At 36.0% G+C, this 18,029-nt stretch overlaps 1 protein-coding gene across 1 annotated transcript in view; it reads right to left on the minus strand.

Moving 5' to 3' along the window:
• Positions 1-235: 235 nt before the first annotated feature.
• The window catches only part of ODR4 (odr-4 GPCR localization factor homolog), an 80,080-nt gene continuing 62,286 nt past the window's right edge, over positions 236-18,029 (minus strand). The window contains exon 16 of the transcript XR_006199089.1: positions 236-290. The gene's annotated coding sequence lies outside the window, so the exon portion shown is untranslated. The remainder of the gene's footprint in view (positions 291-18,029) is intronic.

The raw sequence follows: 18,029 nt of genomic DNA on the forward strand, positions 1-18,029 counted from the left end.
CAGCCCCTCAGCTTTCGCCAGCCAGACTCGGGGGCTCTGCTTGGCCGGCAGGCCGCCCCTCCGCCCCAGCTCCCTCCCGCCAGTCCGTGGAGCGCGCACCGCCTCGCCGCCCTTCCTACCCTCTTCCGTGGGCCTCTCATCTGCGCTTGGCTCCGGAGACTCCATTCTGCTAGTCTTCTGGCGGTTTTCTGGGTTATTTAGGCAGGTGTAGGTGGAATCTAAGTGATCAGCAGGACGTGCAGTAAGCCCAGCATCCTCCTACGCCACCATCTTCCAGGATCCCAATAATTCTGAGATTTTAAATAACAGAGAAATATTCACTGAGTTGTCTATGTGATGCTTGAATTAATAAAAATTAAAAGGTAAATTTAGTGAAAACAACCTCTATTTTAATTCTTCTAAGACTCATATTATCATAGACATTAAAACTGTGAAAGGACTCACCGTCTTGTTTATGTACTTAAATTGCTTCTTAAATTTCTGTGCTATTTATGACTTAAATTTCCTCTAAATGTTTTGGCATTGTATATGTAATATAAAGTAACCAGTTGCTTTGATATGACAGAAGCCTTAAATAGTGTTAATTCAATCTACACTGAACTTTGAAACATCAGTGATAGAAACAATATTTTAGCTATTATTAAAAAAATTAAGTTGTGGCTATTTTAAAAACCATATACTCTTTAAAAAATATCTGACTATATGCTTCAATTTTACTCAGATAAGTTTCGATCTTCATAGGAAATGTATACAGAATGCAACAAAGACTTCCCATTATGCAGATTTTTGTAGAAAGTGACTGCTATCCTCAGTTGAGAATGAAAAATGATCTCCAGGCAATGTTGGTGGATCACTAAGAAACTTCAAGGTCCAAATGGTATTTATATTTTCTTCTTTCAATTAAAGGCCATAACATAAGATGAAAAAGACAAAATACCATAAGTAAAGGGCTGGCTACACTACAAATCTTCCAGAATGAGATTTTTCTCATTCTCTCTCACTGGGCTGTCTTTTTCTGAGACAAGAGTATATCCATAAGATCTCAAAAAGTGTTTTTTTGGAGATTTTACAATCAAATCAATGAAGTTTTTTTTAAATACACTGTGATGTGCATGTATACCTTCAAATTAATGTTTTCTTATCTTTTGGGTAAATACCAAGTGATGCAATTACTGGATTGTAGAGTAGTTCTATTTTTAATTTTTTGAGGCACCTTCATTCTGTTTTCCACATTTGCTGCACCAGTCTGTATTCTCACCAACATTGTAAAACCGTTTCTTTTTTTCTACATCCTGACCAACAATTGTCTCTGTTTTTTATTTTAGTCATTCTGACAGGTGTGAGATGATATCTCATGGTTTTCTGATCTGTACTTCCCTGATGATGAGTGATGTTGAGCATCTTTTCATGTGTTGTTGGCCATCTCTATGTTCTCTTTGGATAAATGTCTGTTGATGTCTTCTGCTCATTTTCTAATTGGATTGTGTGTGTGTGTGTGTGTGTGTGTGTGTTGAGCAATGAGTTGTATAAGTTCTTTGTACCATTTGCAAATATTTTCTCCCATTCCATAGGCTTCCCTTTGGTTTTGTTGATTGTTTCCTTCCATATTTTCATGTAGTCCTAATAATTTATCTTCGCTTTCATTTCCCTTGCCTCAGAAGACATATCTAGAAAGATGTTGCTATAACCAATGTCAGAGAAACTACTGCCAGTGCTCTCTTCTAGAATTTTTATGGTTTCAAGTCTCACATTTAGGTCCTTAATCCATTTTGAGTTTATTTTTGTGTATGGTGTAAGAATGTTGTCCAATTGCATTCTTTTGCATGTAGCTGTCCAGTTTTCCCAACACCATTTGTTGAAGAGACTTTTTCCCATTGTATATCCTTTTCTTCATTGTCAAAAATTAATCAACCATTTAATTTGGGTTTATTTCTAGGCTTTCTATTATGTTCCATTGATCTATGTGTCTATTTTTGTGCCAGCACCACAGTGTTTTGATTACTACAGCTGTTTAGTATAACTTGAAATCTAGAATTGTGATACGTCCACCTTTGTTTTTCTTTGTCAAGATTGCTTTGCCTATTTGGGGTCTTTTATGGCTTCATATAATTTTTTTAATTGTTTGTTCTACCTCTGTAAAAAATGTTACAGGCATTTTGATAGAGATTGTATTAAATGTGTAGATTGTTTTAGGTAGTATAGATATTTTCACAATTTTTGTTCTTCCCATCGATGAGAATGGGATGTCTTTCCATTTTTTTGTGTCATTTTCAATTGCCTTCATCAATGTTTTATAGTTTTCAGAGGACAGATATTTTACCTCTTTGGTTAGGTTTATTCCTAGGTATCTTATGGTTTTTGGTGCAATTGTAAATGGGATTGCTTTCTTACTTTCTCTTTCTGCTACTTCATTATTAGTGGGTAGAAATGCAACAGATTTCTGTACACTGGTGTTGTATCTTTCAACCCTACTCAATTCATTTATCAGGTCTAGTATTTTTTTGGCAGAGTCTTTAGGGTTTTCTAAATATATTATCATGTCATCTGCAAATAGTGAAAGTTTTACTTTTTCCTTACCAATTTGGATGCCTATTATTTCTTTTTGTTGTCTCTTTGCTGTGGCTATAACTTCCACTATTATGTTGAATAAAAGTGGTGAGAGTGGACATCCTTACCTTATGCCTGACCTTAAGGGAAAAGCTCTCAGTTTTTCCCCATTAAGTATGATGCTAGCTTTTTTATTTCTTTTAATAAACCTCATCTTCAAAAAAAATGGGAAAGGTAGTATATATGATGGCTCTGGGAACCAGAAAATCTTTGATGGAGACTGCTTAGGATTTAAAGAGAATTCCATATTTTCCTCTTTTTAATCTACCCCAGGCAAGAGAGTTTACTGGTTAGCAAATAGTGTGAGCCCTGGAATTAAATCAAACCTGAATTCCAAACCTGGATTCTTCACAAACTGTCAACGTTTTAAATGCAAAAACTTTGTTTTCTTTACTAATGTGTACAGTGTCCACAGAAGAGTGTTTATCATATAGTAGGCATTCCACAGATAAATTAATTTAGAATAATAAGGTACAAATATTCAAGTTTGTCTAGACACTATCACTGTTAAAATTGCACAAATATCCACTTAAATTTTTTAGATAAAGCTACATATGATTAAACCTTACACTTCATGAACTTAGATGTTTTCATCTTAATTGCCTCTTATATATTTGTCCTCTTGCTAATTGCAAATTTCTAGTTTTAAGCTTAGAATAAGTTAAATTCCCTACTCTGACAAAGTTGGTTGAGAAATTTGTCCATGAGGATGAAAGGCGCTAGGAAAAGATGGCAAAATGAACACATCTGTCTACTTTCCCACCTTTACATACCACTAAAAACAGAAGGAAATAAATTCCTTTGTTTTAAAATTTTTATTGTTTATTTATTTTTGAGAGAGAGAGAGAGAGACAGAGAGAGACAGAGTGTGAACAGGGGAGGGGCAGAGAGAGAGGGAGACACAGATCCAAGGCAGGCTCCAGTCTCTGAGCTGTTAGTGCAGATACAGATGTAAGGTTCGAACTCACGACCCGTAAGATCATGACCTGAGCCAAAGTCGGACACTTAACTTAATGAATCACCCAGGCACCCTGCAGGAAAGAAATTTCCAATGGTAAAAAACAATAACAATGGGGAAAATTTAAAGGGAAAAACACCAATCAAACTTTCAAGTACAGAAAGCAAATAGACCCAGAAATGACTTAGCCAACCTGAAGAAGTTTTATTAAAACTTGTCGGAGGGAGGAGTTAAAATGGAAGAGCAGCATAGAGACACTGAACTTGTCTCATTCCTGAAACGCAGCCAGATCAGAACCAAACCATTTTGAACACCTAGGAAACTGATCTGTGGATATTGAGCATTTTTTCATGTGTCATTTGGCCATCTGGATGTCTTCTTTGGAGAAGTGTCTATTCATGTCTTTTGCCCATTTCTTCACTGGATTATTTGTTTTTTGGGTGTTGATTTTGATAAGTTCTTTATAGATTTTGGATACTAACCCTTTATCTGATATGTCGTTTGCAAATATCTTCTCCCATTCTGTCAGTTGCCTTTTAGTTTTGCTGATTGTTTCCTTCGCTGTGCAGAAGTTTTTATTTTGATGAGGTCCCAGTAGTTCATTTTTCCTTTTGTTTCCCTTGCCTCCTGAGAGGTGTTGAGTAAGAAGTTGCCGTGGCCAAGATCAAAGAGGCTTTTGCCTGCTTTCTCCTTGAGGATTTTGATGACTTCCTGTCTTACATTGAGGTCTTTCATCCATTCTGAGTTTATTTTTGGGTATGGTGTAAGAAAGTGGTCCAGGTTCATTCTTTTACATGTCGCTGTCCAGTTTTCCCAGCACCACTTGCTGAAGAGACTGTCTTTATTCCATTGGATATTCTTTCCTGCTTTGTCAAAGATTAGCTGGCCATACATTTGTGGGTCTATTTCTGGGTTCTCTATTCTGTTCCATTGATCTGAGTGTCTGTTCTTGTGCCAGTACCATACTGTTTTGATGGTTACAGTTCTGTGTATAGCTTGAAGTCTGGTATTGTGATGCCTTCTGCTTTGGTTTTCTTTTTCAAGATCACTTTGGCCAGTCGGGGGTCTTTTCTGGTTCCATACAAATTTTAGATTATTTGTTCTAGCTCTGTGAAGAATGCTGATGTTACTTTGATAGGGATTGCATAGAATATGTAGATTGCTTTGGGTAGTATCGACATTTTAACAATATTTGTTCTTCCTATCTAGGAGCATGGAATCTTTTTCCATTGTTTGGCGTCATCTTCAATTTCTTTCATAAGCTTTCTAGAGTTTTCAGTGTATAGATTTTTCACTTCTTTGGTTAGATTTATTCCTAGGTATTTTATGGTTTTTTGTGCAACTGTAAATGGGATCGATTCTTTGATTTCTCTTTCTGTCACTTCCTTGGTGGTGTACGGGAATGCAACTGATTTCTGTGCATTGATTTTATATCCTGCAAATTTGCTGAATTCATGAATCAATTCTAGCAGTTTTTTGGTGGAATCTTTTGGGTTTTCCATATACAGTATCATGTCATCTGCGAAGAGTGAAAGTTTGACCTCCTCCTGGCTGATTTGGATGCCTTTTATTTCTTTGTGTTGTCTGATTGCAGAGGCTAAGACTTCCAATACGATGTTGAATAACAGTGGTGAGAGTAGACATCCCTGTCTTGTTCCTGACCTTAGGGAGAAAGCTCCCAGTTTTTCCCCATTGAGGATCATATTAGCGTTGGGTCTTTCATATATGGCGTTTATGATTTCAAGGTATGTTCCTTCTATACCTACTTTCTTGCGGGTTTTTATCAAGAAAGGATGCTGTATTTTGTCAAATGTTTTCTTTGCATCTATTGAGAGGATCATATGGTTCTTGTCCTTTCTTTTATCGATGTGATGAATCAAGTTAATTGTTTTGTGGATATTGAACCAGCCCTGCATCCCAGGCATAAATCCCACTTGGTCCTGGTGAATAATGTTTTTAATGTATTGTTGGATCTGGTTGGCTAATATCTTGTTGAGTATTTTTGCATCTATTGATCTGAGGATAAATGCAACAATCTGCATAACTGGAGCCACGGGTCATGTTGCAGAGAGGTGAACTGGGGAGAGAAAAGCTGTGGAGGGTAGGGAGCTGTTTTCTTGCAGAAAGGACAGAGAGAGAAAAAGAAAAGTGGAGATGCTGTGTATCAGGATTGTGCAAGAACAGCACTTTCCCTGAAAGTGGCTGGAAAGAAAGAGAGAAAGAGTAAGAACACTCACAGGGACTGAACAAGAAATTTGTTCCCCCAACTACTGACAGGGAGAAAGGAGAGGGTTTTAATACCATGAGGATTCTATAAACAGCAGAGTGCAGAGTCTGAAGTTTTGGAGCTCAGTACCTGGCAGTGATCTGGTGAGAAAGTAGGGTGAATCCCCAGGAGCAGGCCGTGGGGTCAAGGGGTGCCACACAGGGAGAAGCAGTTCCCCTGTTTGGAGAGCATTTGGTAGAGGCCATACAGCTACCCCATAGGCAAAGGTCTCAGCGGACCCCAGAAAGCATCTACATTTGCTGGTATTGATTGGGACAAGGATGCCAGTGTGGGGAAACCTGGCAGTGGCTATGTATTATGATTTGCCTTAATCTCTGAACCTCTGCCACTGCCTGATCGCATGAACATTTTCTGGGGCAAGCTGGCACCCAGGTATTGCTCAGTGAGAACCTCCCCCAGAGAGTCAGTGTGGGTCCAAGCTACAGGGGTCTCTGAAGTGTGGGGTTTTGGAACACAACCCCATCTGAGACAAAACTCTGGAGGGAGGTGCCCCCTGGCAGGTGAACAGCTTGGACATGGACAGGGTAGAGGTAGGGAGTGGACAGGGGCCTGAGACAAAGGAGGGGTGCTTGATTGCTGGTCAGTGAGAGAACGAAGTTCTTGCACCAGAGACTAGGATGCTAGCTCTCCCTTGTACACACAGACCCATCCCAGTAAGCTAAGCTGCACCACCTTGTGGAGACTGAAGCTGTTACACCAAGTCCTGCCCAACTGTGCCCTCCAAGCACATCCCCCAGAAGACCAACACTCTGCCTGCTTAGTGTACAGACTATAGAGTGATTCATAATTTCAGTTCTAGAGGAAACTGGATGTAACTTCATTCAGGTTTTATTCTATTTGCTGGTTCATTTATTTGTGCATTTTCTTTGTTTCTGTTTTGCTTTAATTGTTTTCTTTTTTTCTCTCTTTTCTTTCTGTTTCTTGGATACAGAAAGAGGAAAATTTTATTTTTATTTTTTTACAACACATTTTATTTAAAAATGTTTTCTTCTATTTCATTTTATTTTATTCTATTTTATTATATAAACTTTTAACTATAGAAATTTTTAGCTTTATTTTTTCTTTCCTTTCCCTTTTTTCTATACTGAATCAAGCTTCTTTCAGCATGCAGACTGAAAAACACCTAGGACCTAGCTTCTTTTATTTGATTTTTTTGTTTTCTTCTTAGCTTTTTAACTTTAATTTTTTATTTTATAATTTTTTTTCTTCTTCCAAAATGATAAAATGAAGGAATTCACCCCAAAATAAAGAATAGGAAGAAATGACAGCAAGGGACTTAACCAACACATATATATGTAAGATGTCTGAACTAGAATTTAGAACCACAATAATAAGAATACCAGCTGGGGTTGAAAAAGCATAGAAGACGCCAGAGAATCCTTTCTGTGGAGATAAAAGAAATAAAATCTAGTCAGGCCAAAATTAAAAATGCTATAACTGAGATACAATCTTGAATGGATGCCATGATGGCAAGGATGGATGAAGCAGAGCAGTGAATCAGTGATATAGAGGATAAAATTATGGAGAATAATGAAGCAGAAAAAAAGAAGGAAACATAGGCAAAAGATCATGATACAAGACTTAGAGAACTCAGTGACTTACTAAAAAGGAATAACATCTGAGTCATAGGAGTCCCAGAAGATGAAAAGAGAGAAAAAGGGCAGAAGATTTATGTGAGCAAATTATAGCAGTAATCATTACTAATCTTGGGAAGGACACAGATATCAAAATCCAAGAAGCACAGAGAACTCACATTATATTAAACAAAAACTGACCATCATCAAGGCATATCATAGTCAAATTCACAAAATACACAGACAAGGAAAGAATTATGAAAGCAGCAAGGGGGAAAAAAGTCCTTAACATATAAAGGAAAAGAGATCAAGTTCTCAGAGGACTTATCCACAGAAATTTGGCAGGCCAGAAAGGAGTGACAGGATAGATTCAACATGCTGAATTGGAAAAATATGCAGCCAAGAATTCTTTATCTAGGAAGGCTGTCATTCAAAATAGGAGGAAAGATAAAGAGTTTCCCAAATGAACAAAAATTAAAGGAGCTCGTGACCACTAAACCAATCCTGAAAGTAATTTTAAGGGAAATTCTTCAGTGGAGAAAAGACAAAACAAAACAAAAATGATAAAAAGCAACAAAGACTAGAAAGGACCAGAGAACATTACCAGAAACACCAACTCTACAAGCAATACATTGGCACTAAATTCATATCTTTCAGTATTCACTCTAAATGTCAATGGACTAAATGCTCCAATTAAAAGACATAAAGTATCAGAATGGATAAGAAAACAAGACCATCTATATGCTGCTTACAAGAGACTCATTTTAGACCTAAAGACACCTGCAGATTGAAAGTAAAGGGATGGAGAACCATCTATCATGCTAATGGTCATCAAAAGAAAGTGGGAGTAGCCATACTTATATCAGACAAACTAGATTTTAAAATAAAGAATGTAGCAAGAGATGAAGAAGGGCATTATATTATAATTAAGGGGTTTATCTACCAAGATTAGCTAACAATTGTAAATATTTATGCCCCAATGTGAAAGCACCCAAATATACAAATAAATTAATCAGAAACATAAAGAAACCCATTGATATTAATACCATAATAGTAAGGGATTTCAACACCCCACTTACAACAATGCACAGATCATGAAAGCAAAATACCAACAAGGAAACAATGGCTTTGAATGACACACTGGCCAGGATGAACTTAACAGATAAATTCAGAACATTTCATCCTAAAGCAGCAAAATTATACATTCTTCTCGAATGCACATGGAACATTCCCCAGAATAGATCACATACTGGGTCACAAATCAACCCTCAACAAGTACAAAAAGATCGAGTTCATACTTTGCATATTTTCAGACCACAACGCTATGAAACTCGAAGTCAACCAAAAGAAAAAATTTGGGAAGACCATGAAGACTTGGAGATTAAAGAACATCCTACTAAAGAATGAAAGGGTTAACCAAGAAATCAAAAAGTACATTTTAGCCAATACAAATGAAAACACGACAGTCTAAAACCTCTGGGATACAGCAAAGGTAGTCATAAAAGGGAAGTATATAGCAATCCAGGCCTTCCTAAAGAAAGAAGAAAGGTCTCAAATACAAAACCTAACCTTACACCTAAAAGACCTGAAAGAACAGAATGTAAAGCCCAAAACCAGCAAAAGAGGGGAAATAATAAAGATTAGAGCAGAAATCAATGATATAGAAATGAAACAAAACAAAACAAAACAGTAGAACAGATCAGTGAAACCAGGAGCTGGTTCCTTGAAAGAATTAACAAAACCCCTAACCTAAAATCATGAATGAAAGAGAAGAGATCACAACCAATGCAACAGAAATACAAACAATAATAAGAGAACATTATGAGAAATTATATGCCAACAAATTGGGCAATCTGGAAGAAATGGACAAATTCTTAGAAACATATAAACTACCAAAACTGAAACAGGAAGAAATAGAAAATTTGAACAGACCCATAACCAGTAAAGAAATTGAATCAGTAATCAAAAATCTCCCAACAAAAAAGAGTCAAGGGCTGGATGCCTTTAGAGAGGAATTCTCCCAAACATTTAAAGAAGAGTTAACACCTATTATTTTGAAGCTGCCCCAAAAAATAGAAATGGAAAGAAAACTTGCAAACTTATTCTACAAGGCCAGGATTACCTTGATTCCAAAACCAGACAAAGACCCCACTAAAAAGGAGAACTACAGACCAACTTCCCTAATGATCTTGGATGCAAAAATTCTCAAGATACTAGCAAACCGGATCCAACAATACATTAAAGAATTATTCAACATGAACAAGTGAGATATTTACCTGGGATGCAGGGCTAGTTTAATATCTGCAAATCAATCAATGTGATACATAACATTAATAAAAGAAAGGATAAGAAGCACATGATCCTCTCAATAGATGCAGTAAAATCATTTGACAAAATATAGCATCCTTTCTTGATAAAAACTCTCAAGAAAGTAGGGAAAAAAGAACATACTTCAAGATTATAAAGGCCATATACTAAAGATCCACAGCTCATATCATCTTCAATGGGGAAAACCTGAGAGTTTTCCCCCTAATGTCAGGAACATGACATAGATGTGCACTCTCACCACAGTTATTCGACATATTGTTGGAAGTCCTAGTGTCAGCAATCAGACAACAAAAAGAAATAAAAGGCATCCAAATCATCAAGGAGGAAGTCAAACTTTCATTCTTTGCAGATGACATGATACTCTATGTGGAAAACCCAAAAGACTCCACCAAAAAACTGCTATAACTGATAAATGAATTCAGCAAAGTTGCAGGATATAAAATCAATGTACAGAAATAGGTTACATTTCTATACACCAATAATGAAGCAACAGAAAGAGAAATCAAGGAATCAATTCCATTTACAATTGCACCAAAAACCATAAAATACCTAGGAATAAACCTAACCAAAGAGGTGAAAAATCTAAATACTGAAAACTATAGAAAGCTTATGAAAGAAATTGAAAAAGACACAAAAATGGGGAAACATGCCATGCACATAGATTGGAAGAACAAATATTGTTAAAATGTTGATACTACCCAAAGCAATCTACAGATTCAATGTAATCCTTATCAAAATAATGCCAGCATTATTCACAGAACTAGAACAAACAATTCTAAAATTTTTGTGAAAACAGAAAAGACCCTGAATAGCCAAAGTAATGTTGAAAAAGAAAACCAGTGCTGGAGGCATAACAATTCCGGACTTCAAGCTGTATTACAAAGCTGTAAGCATCAAGAAAGTATGGTACTGGCACAAAAACGGACACTCAGATCAATGGAACAGAATAGAAAACCCAGAAATGGACCCACAAATGTATGGCCAACTAATCTTTGACAAAGCAGGAAAGAATATACAATGGAGAAAAGAGAGTCTCTTCAGCAAATGATGTTGGGAAAACTGGACAGTGACATGGAGAAGAATGAACCTGGACCACTTTCTTTTACCATACACAAACATAAACTCAAAATGGATGAAAGACCTAACCATAAAACAGGAAGCCATCGAAATCCTAGTCTAGAAAACAGGCAACAACCTCTTTGACCTTGGCCTCAGCAACTTCTTACTCAACACATCTCCAGAGGCAAGGGGAAACAAAAGCAAAAATGAACTATTGGGACCTTATCAAGATACAAAACTTCTGCACAGCAAAGGAAATAATCAGCAAAACTAAAAGGCAACTGATGGAATAGAAGAAGATATTTGCAAATGACATATCAGATGAAGAGTTAGAATCCAAAATCTATAAAGAACATATCAAACCCAACACTGAAAAAACAAATAATCCAGTGAAGAAATGGGCAAAAGGCATGAATAGACAGTTTTCCAAAAAAGATATTCATATGGCTAACAGACACATGAAAAGATGCTCAACATCTCATTATCAGGGAAATACAAATCAAAACCACAATGAGATACCACCTCACACCTGTCAGAATGGCTAAAATTAACAACTCAGGCAACAACAGATGTTGGCGAGGATGTGGAGAAAGAGAAACCCTTTGTACTGCTGGTAGGAATGCAAACTGGTGCAGCCACTCTGGTAAACAGTATGGAGGTTCCTCAACAAATTAAAAATAGAACTACCCTATAACCCAGCAATTGCAGTAGTAGGTATTTACCCAAAAGAGAAAAAATGCTGATTCGAAGGGCACATGCACCCCAATATTTATAGCAGCACTATTGACATTAGCCAAAGCATGGAAAGAGCCCAAATGTCCATCAACCGATGAATTGATAAAGAAGAAATGATATGTGTGCTTGTGTGTATGTATGTGTGTGTGTGTGTGTGTGTGTGTGTGTGTGTGTACATATACGCATATGTATATATATATATATATATATATATATATATATATATAGTGGAATAGTACTTGATGATCAAAAAGAATGAAATCTTGCCATTTGCAGCAACGTGGATAGAACTAGAAAGTATTATGCTAAGCAAAATAAGTCAGAGAAAGACAGATATCATGATTTCACTCATATGTGGAATTTAAGAAAACAACAGATGAACATAGGGGAAGGGAAGCAAAAATAAGATAAAAACAGAGAGGGAGACAAACCATAAGAGACTTTTAAATACAGAGAACAAACAGGGTTGCTGGAGGGTGTTGGGTGAGCAGGGTGGGCTAAATGGGCAATGGACATTAGGAGGGCTCTTGTTGGGATGAGCACTGGGTGTTATGTAAGTGATGAATTACTAAATTCTATTCCTGAAGTCATTATTACACTACATGTTAACTAACTTGAATTTTAAAAAACAAAAACAAAAAACGTTTTAGGGTGCCTGGGTAGCTCAATCGTTAAGCATCTGACTTTGGCTTAGGTCATGATCTCATGGTTAGTGAGTTCGAGTCCCACACTGGGGTGAGCTCAAGCCCCAATTCAGGTAAAACATGAGCCCCACTTCTCTCTCTCTCTCTCTAACCCCTCATAGGATTCTCTCTCTGCCCCTCTCTCACTTGTACCCCCCCCAAAAAAAACTTACAGAAAAAGTTGAAAACTAACTCTATTTGTGTCATAAAATATTTCTTACATAGTCCCAATTTTGTAGTAATTATAACATTTCATTGTGATTTTTACTTTCTTATCTCCTTTACTGAACTGTGATCCCCATGACATAGGGCATATAGTTTAATTTTCTTTGTATCCTCAGTACCTAGTCACTGCTGGTTTACACAAAGTAGGTGCTCATATTTATGGAACTAATAAATACATACTCATTTTATTGTAATAAATAAATATTCATGTAATTGCTATCTTTTGCCCATTAAATGCATTCTGTAAACTATAAGGTAACTACTCTTAGATTACAGAATATACATTCTATGAGGTGCTTTGAACCAAGTTTCATTTCAGAAGTTTAATTTTCAAAGACTGCAAAAACACTTCTGTTGAGCATTCCCTATCAAAGGGTAGGCAGTCTATAAGTTGTTGTTGAATGAAAGTTCTTTGTTTTGAATGCCAATGGAAGGAAAATGAAATGACCAACATAATAAAACAAACAAGAACTAGGAAAGATACAATAAAGTAGGGGCAAGATAGAAAGGTTTAACTCATTAACATTATAAAGACTATTCAAGGGGCACCTGGGTGGCTCAGTCAGTTGAGCATTCAACTTGGGCTGAGGTCATGATCTCATGATTCATGAGTTCAAGCCCTGCATTGGGTTCTGTGCTGACAGCTCAGAGCCTGGAGCGTGCTTTGGATTCTGTGTCTTCCTCTCTCTGCCCTTCCCCTGCTCACACTCTGTGTATATCTCTCTCTCTCAAAAATAAATAATTTTTTAAAAAAATAATAACAAAGACTGTATTCAAACATTTCCAGTATTTTTTTACAAACAAAAAAATAAATCTTTTATTTATAAAAAATAAAAGATTTTAATATGCAAGGCATTTCAGGGCACTAAAAAGTTAGAAGAAAATAGTTGTTTGGTGAATTTAGGAGGAAAATGGACCATGCCAAATGCAATTGTCAAGAAGGATAGTTCTTACAGTTGGACCAAGAAAATTTCTTGACCAGAAAAACTAATTTTTTCTTTCTGAAAACGGCAAGTGAATTTCTGAGTGAAATTTCCATGCTGGAAAGAGATAATTTTTTTTCTTCAAATAACATAAAATAGGTGGACAAAGATTGTATTTACCACAGAACTTGAAGTTCTTCATTGTTTTAGTTTGTCTTTGCCTTACTGTTAATGAACAGGCTTTGTAAATCTCTTATGTTAATCCTATTACCTGTTCAGAGCTATTTCTGCGAGGGTCATCAATATTCAGGGATCTTAAATCTGAGCTTAAACCTGTCCAAGTTCAAGTGGAGTTCAGTAAACAGGCCTTCTCATCTACTGAACATAACCAAGGATACGAGGCACATAGAATCAAACTGTGAGTCTGCAGGTAATCTTCTTCATACAATTTTTAAAATTTTACCTTGGGGGAAAGAATACTGATTTTAATGCTCATGGGTGTTCTTTTAAAATATTTCAAAGTAACATTCAGTAATGACTTATCTAACTGTAAAACAAATTCTGCGGATCTTTCCCTCTTAAAGAGATTGGCACTACTCATCTTCACTAATGTAAATTCAGAATAAACACATAATTTTGAGTCCGATATTCCAGACTCAAAGATAGTTATTTCAGATAGTTAAATAAAACCATGAATAGCGAATTAATTTTGAAATTTAAAATTCTTCAGTCCTCCCTTTGAGTGAAGAGAGAATTGAAGGAAAGAAGGGATGATTCCTTGCACTTTGCATTTAAAGATATGACTCCTGAGCTGTGAAAGGGAGTATTACGCTCAGTGAGAAAGCATTCTCAGGCTTAGAACCAGGCACTTAACCAGTTGTGTGTTCTTAATTTTTTTTTTTTTTTTTTTTTTGTATTACATTTTTGAGGTTTTTACAGGGAGGGGTTGTCTATTTAAGTGGGGATAATAATAGCTGTTTCAGAAGGTTACTTCAAAAATTTAATGACACAGAAGTAATGTTTTAAAAGAAAAGAAGAAAAGAATAGGGGCTTCTGGGTGGCTCAGTCGGTTAAGCGGCCGACTTTGGCTCAGGTCATGATCTCATGGTCCGTGAGTTCGAGCCCCGCATCAGGCTCTGTGCTGACAGCTCGGAGTCTGGAGCCTGTGTCGGATTCTGTGTCTCCCTCTCTCTCTGCCCCTCCCTGTTCATGCTCTGTCTCTCTCTGTCTCAAAAAGAAATAAACGTTAAAAAAATAAATAAATAAATAAATAAAATAAAAGAATACAGGGAGTTTGTGGATATTTGTTAAATTAGGTGCAATTTTTCTTTTGATTGATTATATTTTCTTCTATTTTGCCTCATTGTGGAGGTAATTATGATTAATAATAATCTTTACAGTTTGCCTCATGAAAATGAAGTAAAATTTTCCCATTGTTTTGTCACTGAGTTTTTTTATTAACTTCAAAAATAGCTTTCAACTATAGCATCCATTTATATATATATCCTATACGTATGTATATCCTAACATTAAAGCTAGAAAAAATTTTAGAGGTCATCTAACTCATCATGGCAATTTTTTGAGCAAATATTATGTTTATAAAATGCATTTGAATTACAGAAGTTGTCAAAATATATATGAACCATTCATGATAATGCGTCTACTGTAATTATAACAGTAAGTGCTAAAGTAAGTATAGTTACGAGATACACAGATATTCAAAACAAGGTATCTGCTCTGAATTTCCAGCAAGATTCCAACATTTCTATTTGCTTCAGAACAACTAAGGAAATGTCTGTTTGTAGTAAGAGCAAACTTGAATAGGTTAGTGTCTTTTTCTTTCATAGGAGAAAAAACTCAGTTATAATTTGGAAGCTTATATTTTCCCAGGATATTTGTAACTGATGATACTGGCTGACAAATAGAAGACTGCCATTTGCTATGCATTCCTGACATACAAATTGTTTAAAAGACTCCTTACATCTTCCACGTGTCCAGTCTCATTTATAACAAAATGAGACTCAAAACAATTTGAGAAGAATAGGAACCACTAACCATTATATATACTCTGCAGTGTCTCTTATTAAAGTTTCTATCACAATTCTTCTATCTAAGTTGTTATGAACTTTAGATACCAGGGAGAGTGAAAGTGATAAAGGGATGTTTTCGATGGCATCAAGGTGTGTGTTTCATATGTAAGAGAAAGAAAAATAACGTTTGCTTGGTGTCAACCATTTGCTCAGCATCTATTTGTGACAGCCATTTTGAGGATAGTGTGTGCTATAATCCATTCATGATTCTGCGGATTTATTAAAAAAAAAACTTTCATTACGATAAAAAACAATGTGAAAGTTGACCTACTCCAAAATTAACAACTAGAATGACTAAAGGCAGCAACATAAATCCTGAGTATTGTAACTATCTCTGCAAAGTCCTCCTCCATTAAATAACCGAAATTCAGAAAAAATATATAAACCACTATGACAAAAATGGAAAATCAAATTTAAATCACCACCCCTCATTTTCCACTTATGCACTTTTCAGAAAATCTTACTATTGTTTTCCAGGCATTTTCATGTACATTTTATTAGTCTGTATTTCAGGCTAATTAGCCTGTATTACCTGTATTAATCAACCTGAATTAGCCTGTAATTCACCAAATGAATTTCCCCTCAGGTTTCACATTCTTAAATGTCTTAAATGTTTTATGGCAAACAGACCTTACTAGAAGTATATCAAAGTATTAGGATAAAGATAACCAAAGTATTAGCATAAATCAAAGTATTAGGATAAACTTTAGTTAATAAAATAGAATAGAAAACAATTCTGAGATAAATGTATAATATATGTGTGACTGTGTACACACACATGTACACACACACACACACACACACACACACACACATACACACAGATATTCTTGGGTGGGAGAGATAATTAGACATAAGAAGTGCATAAATGCATTGATTCCAAAACAAAATTTATATTGATTTGACATCTATTATTAATTTTAAATATTTTATTTTAGTATTTAAAATTTGTAATTATTTACTAATTATCACTTTTGCTCAACATCTATTAAGTTCCTACAACTAAATATTACACATTTTACACGATACATTGCATATCATTTAATACTCACACAGCCTTTTGAAGTGGCCACTATTATTACTCCAATTTTACAAATAAGAAAACTAAAACACAGAGAGATTTTGTGATTTGTTCAAGGTCACCCAGTCAATAATTGGCAGGGCTATATATTTGAACCCAAGTGTTTATGTATTACTATGTTATACTGTCACTCGAAGTATTGTAATGCATGGTTCTTACCCACAAGAAGCTTAGCTACTCCTCAGAGAAGACATATATAATTAATCAATTGGAGAATTATTCAAGAAATTAACTGACATATTATGAGGCATAAAATTCCCTCTACATTGATACTGGACCTAACATAACATTACTCTTACTAGAAACCTCCAGTTCTCAATGTCAGTAAATAAAATAGAGAGGTGGGATAGAGAAAGAAGAAATTATGTCTTATGTGAAATCATTATAGCTATCTTTATGATTTGAGAGGTAATGGAGGTCTCCACAAACCCAGTAATAACTCCTATGATATGACATGGTGCTATTAGACCTATCTGATGTGAAATTCCCAGCACTTTTTTACTAATAAAGGAAAAGCAGAACTGTTTGCTATAGGAGTCCAATATGACATTGGGAAAGATAGTCATGGCAAGGGTTAAAACATCTGACATTAATATATTAGCATTGGTGAGAACATTAGCCTGGCTTAGTTGATCAGATTAGTTCACAGTCACCTTGGAAAACAGGAGAGCACAGACCTAAGGAGATGTATGGTTAGAGGTAGAAAAGGGTAGGATGTGAAGCCCTGTAAGAGTGACACCCTTAATAAAGCACAGATCAAGGCACAAAATCAGGGTTTCTATCAAAAATAAGTCAGTCAGAGAAATACAAATACTTCATGATTCCATTCATGTGGAATTTAAGAAACAAAACAAACTATCATGGATCGGGGGTGGGGGAGAAGAGAGGCAAACCAAGAAACAGACTCTTAACTATAGAGAACAAACTGATGGTTACCAGAGGAGAGGAGGGGGGAAGGGGTTAAATAGGTGATGAGGATTAAGGAGGGCAGTTGTGATGAGCACCGGGGTTGTATGCAAGTGTTGAATCACTAAATTGAACACCTGAAGCTGATATTACACTGTATGTTAACTAACTGGAATTTAAATAAAAACTAAACAAAAAAGAAGTGAAGGTGAAGCAGAATTTCTATAGATTTTTCTCCACCTAGCAATTAAAAAATTTTTTTTTCGCATTTATTTATTTTTGAGAGAGGGAGAGAGAGCACGAGTGGGAGAGGGACAGAGAGAGAGAGGGAGACACAGAATCTGAAGCAGGCTCCAGGCTCTGAGCTGTCAGGGCAGATCTCAGTGAGGGGCTCAAGCTCACGAACTGGGAGATCATGACCTGAGCCGAAGTCGGAAGCTTAACCAACTGAGCCACCCAGGTGCCTCTGTTTTATTTCTTAAATTCTACATGTGAGTGAAATCATTTTGTATTTGTCTTTCTCTGACTGACTTCTTTCACATAGCATGATACTCTCTAGTTCCATCTATGTTA

Source organism: Panthera leo, chromosome F3 (genome assembly GCF_018350215.1).
Source record: "Panthera leo isolate Ple1 chromosome F3, P.leo_Ple1_pat1.1, whole genome shotgun sequence".
Lineage (NCBI taxonomy): Eukaryota > Metazoa > Chordata > Mammalia > Carnivora > Felidae > Panthera > Panthera leo.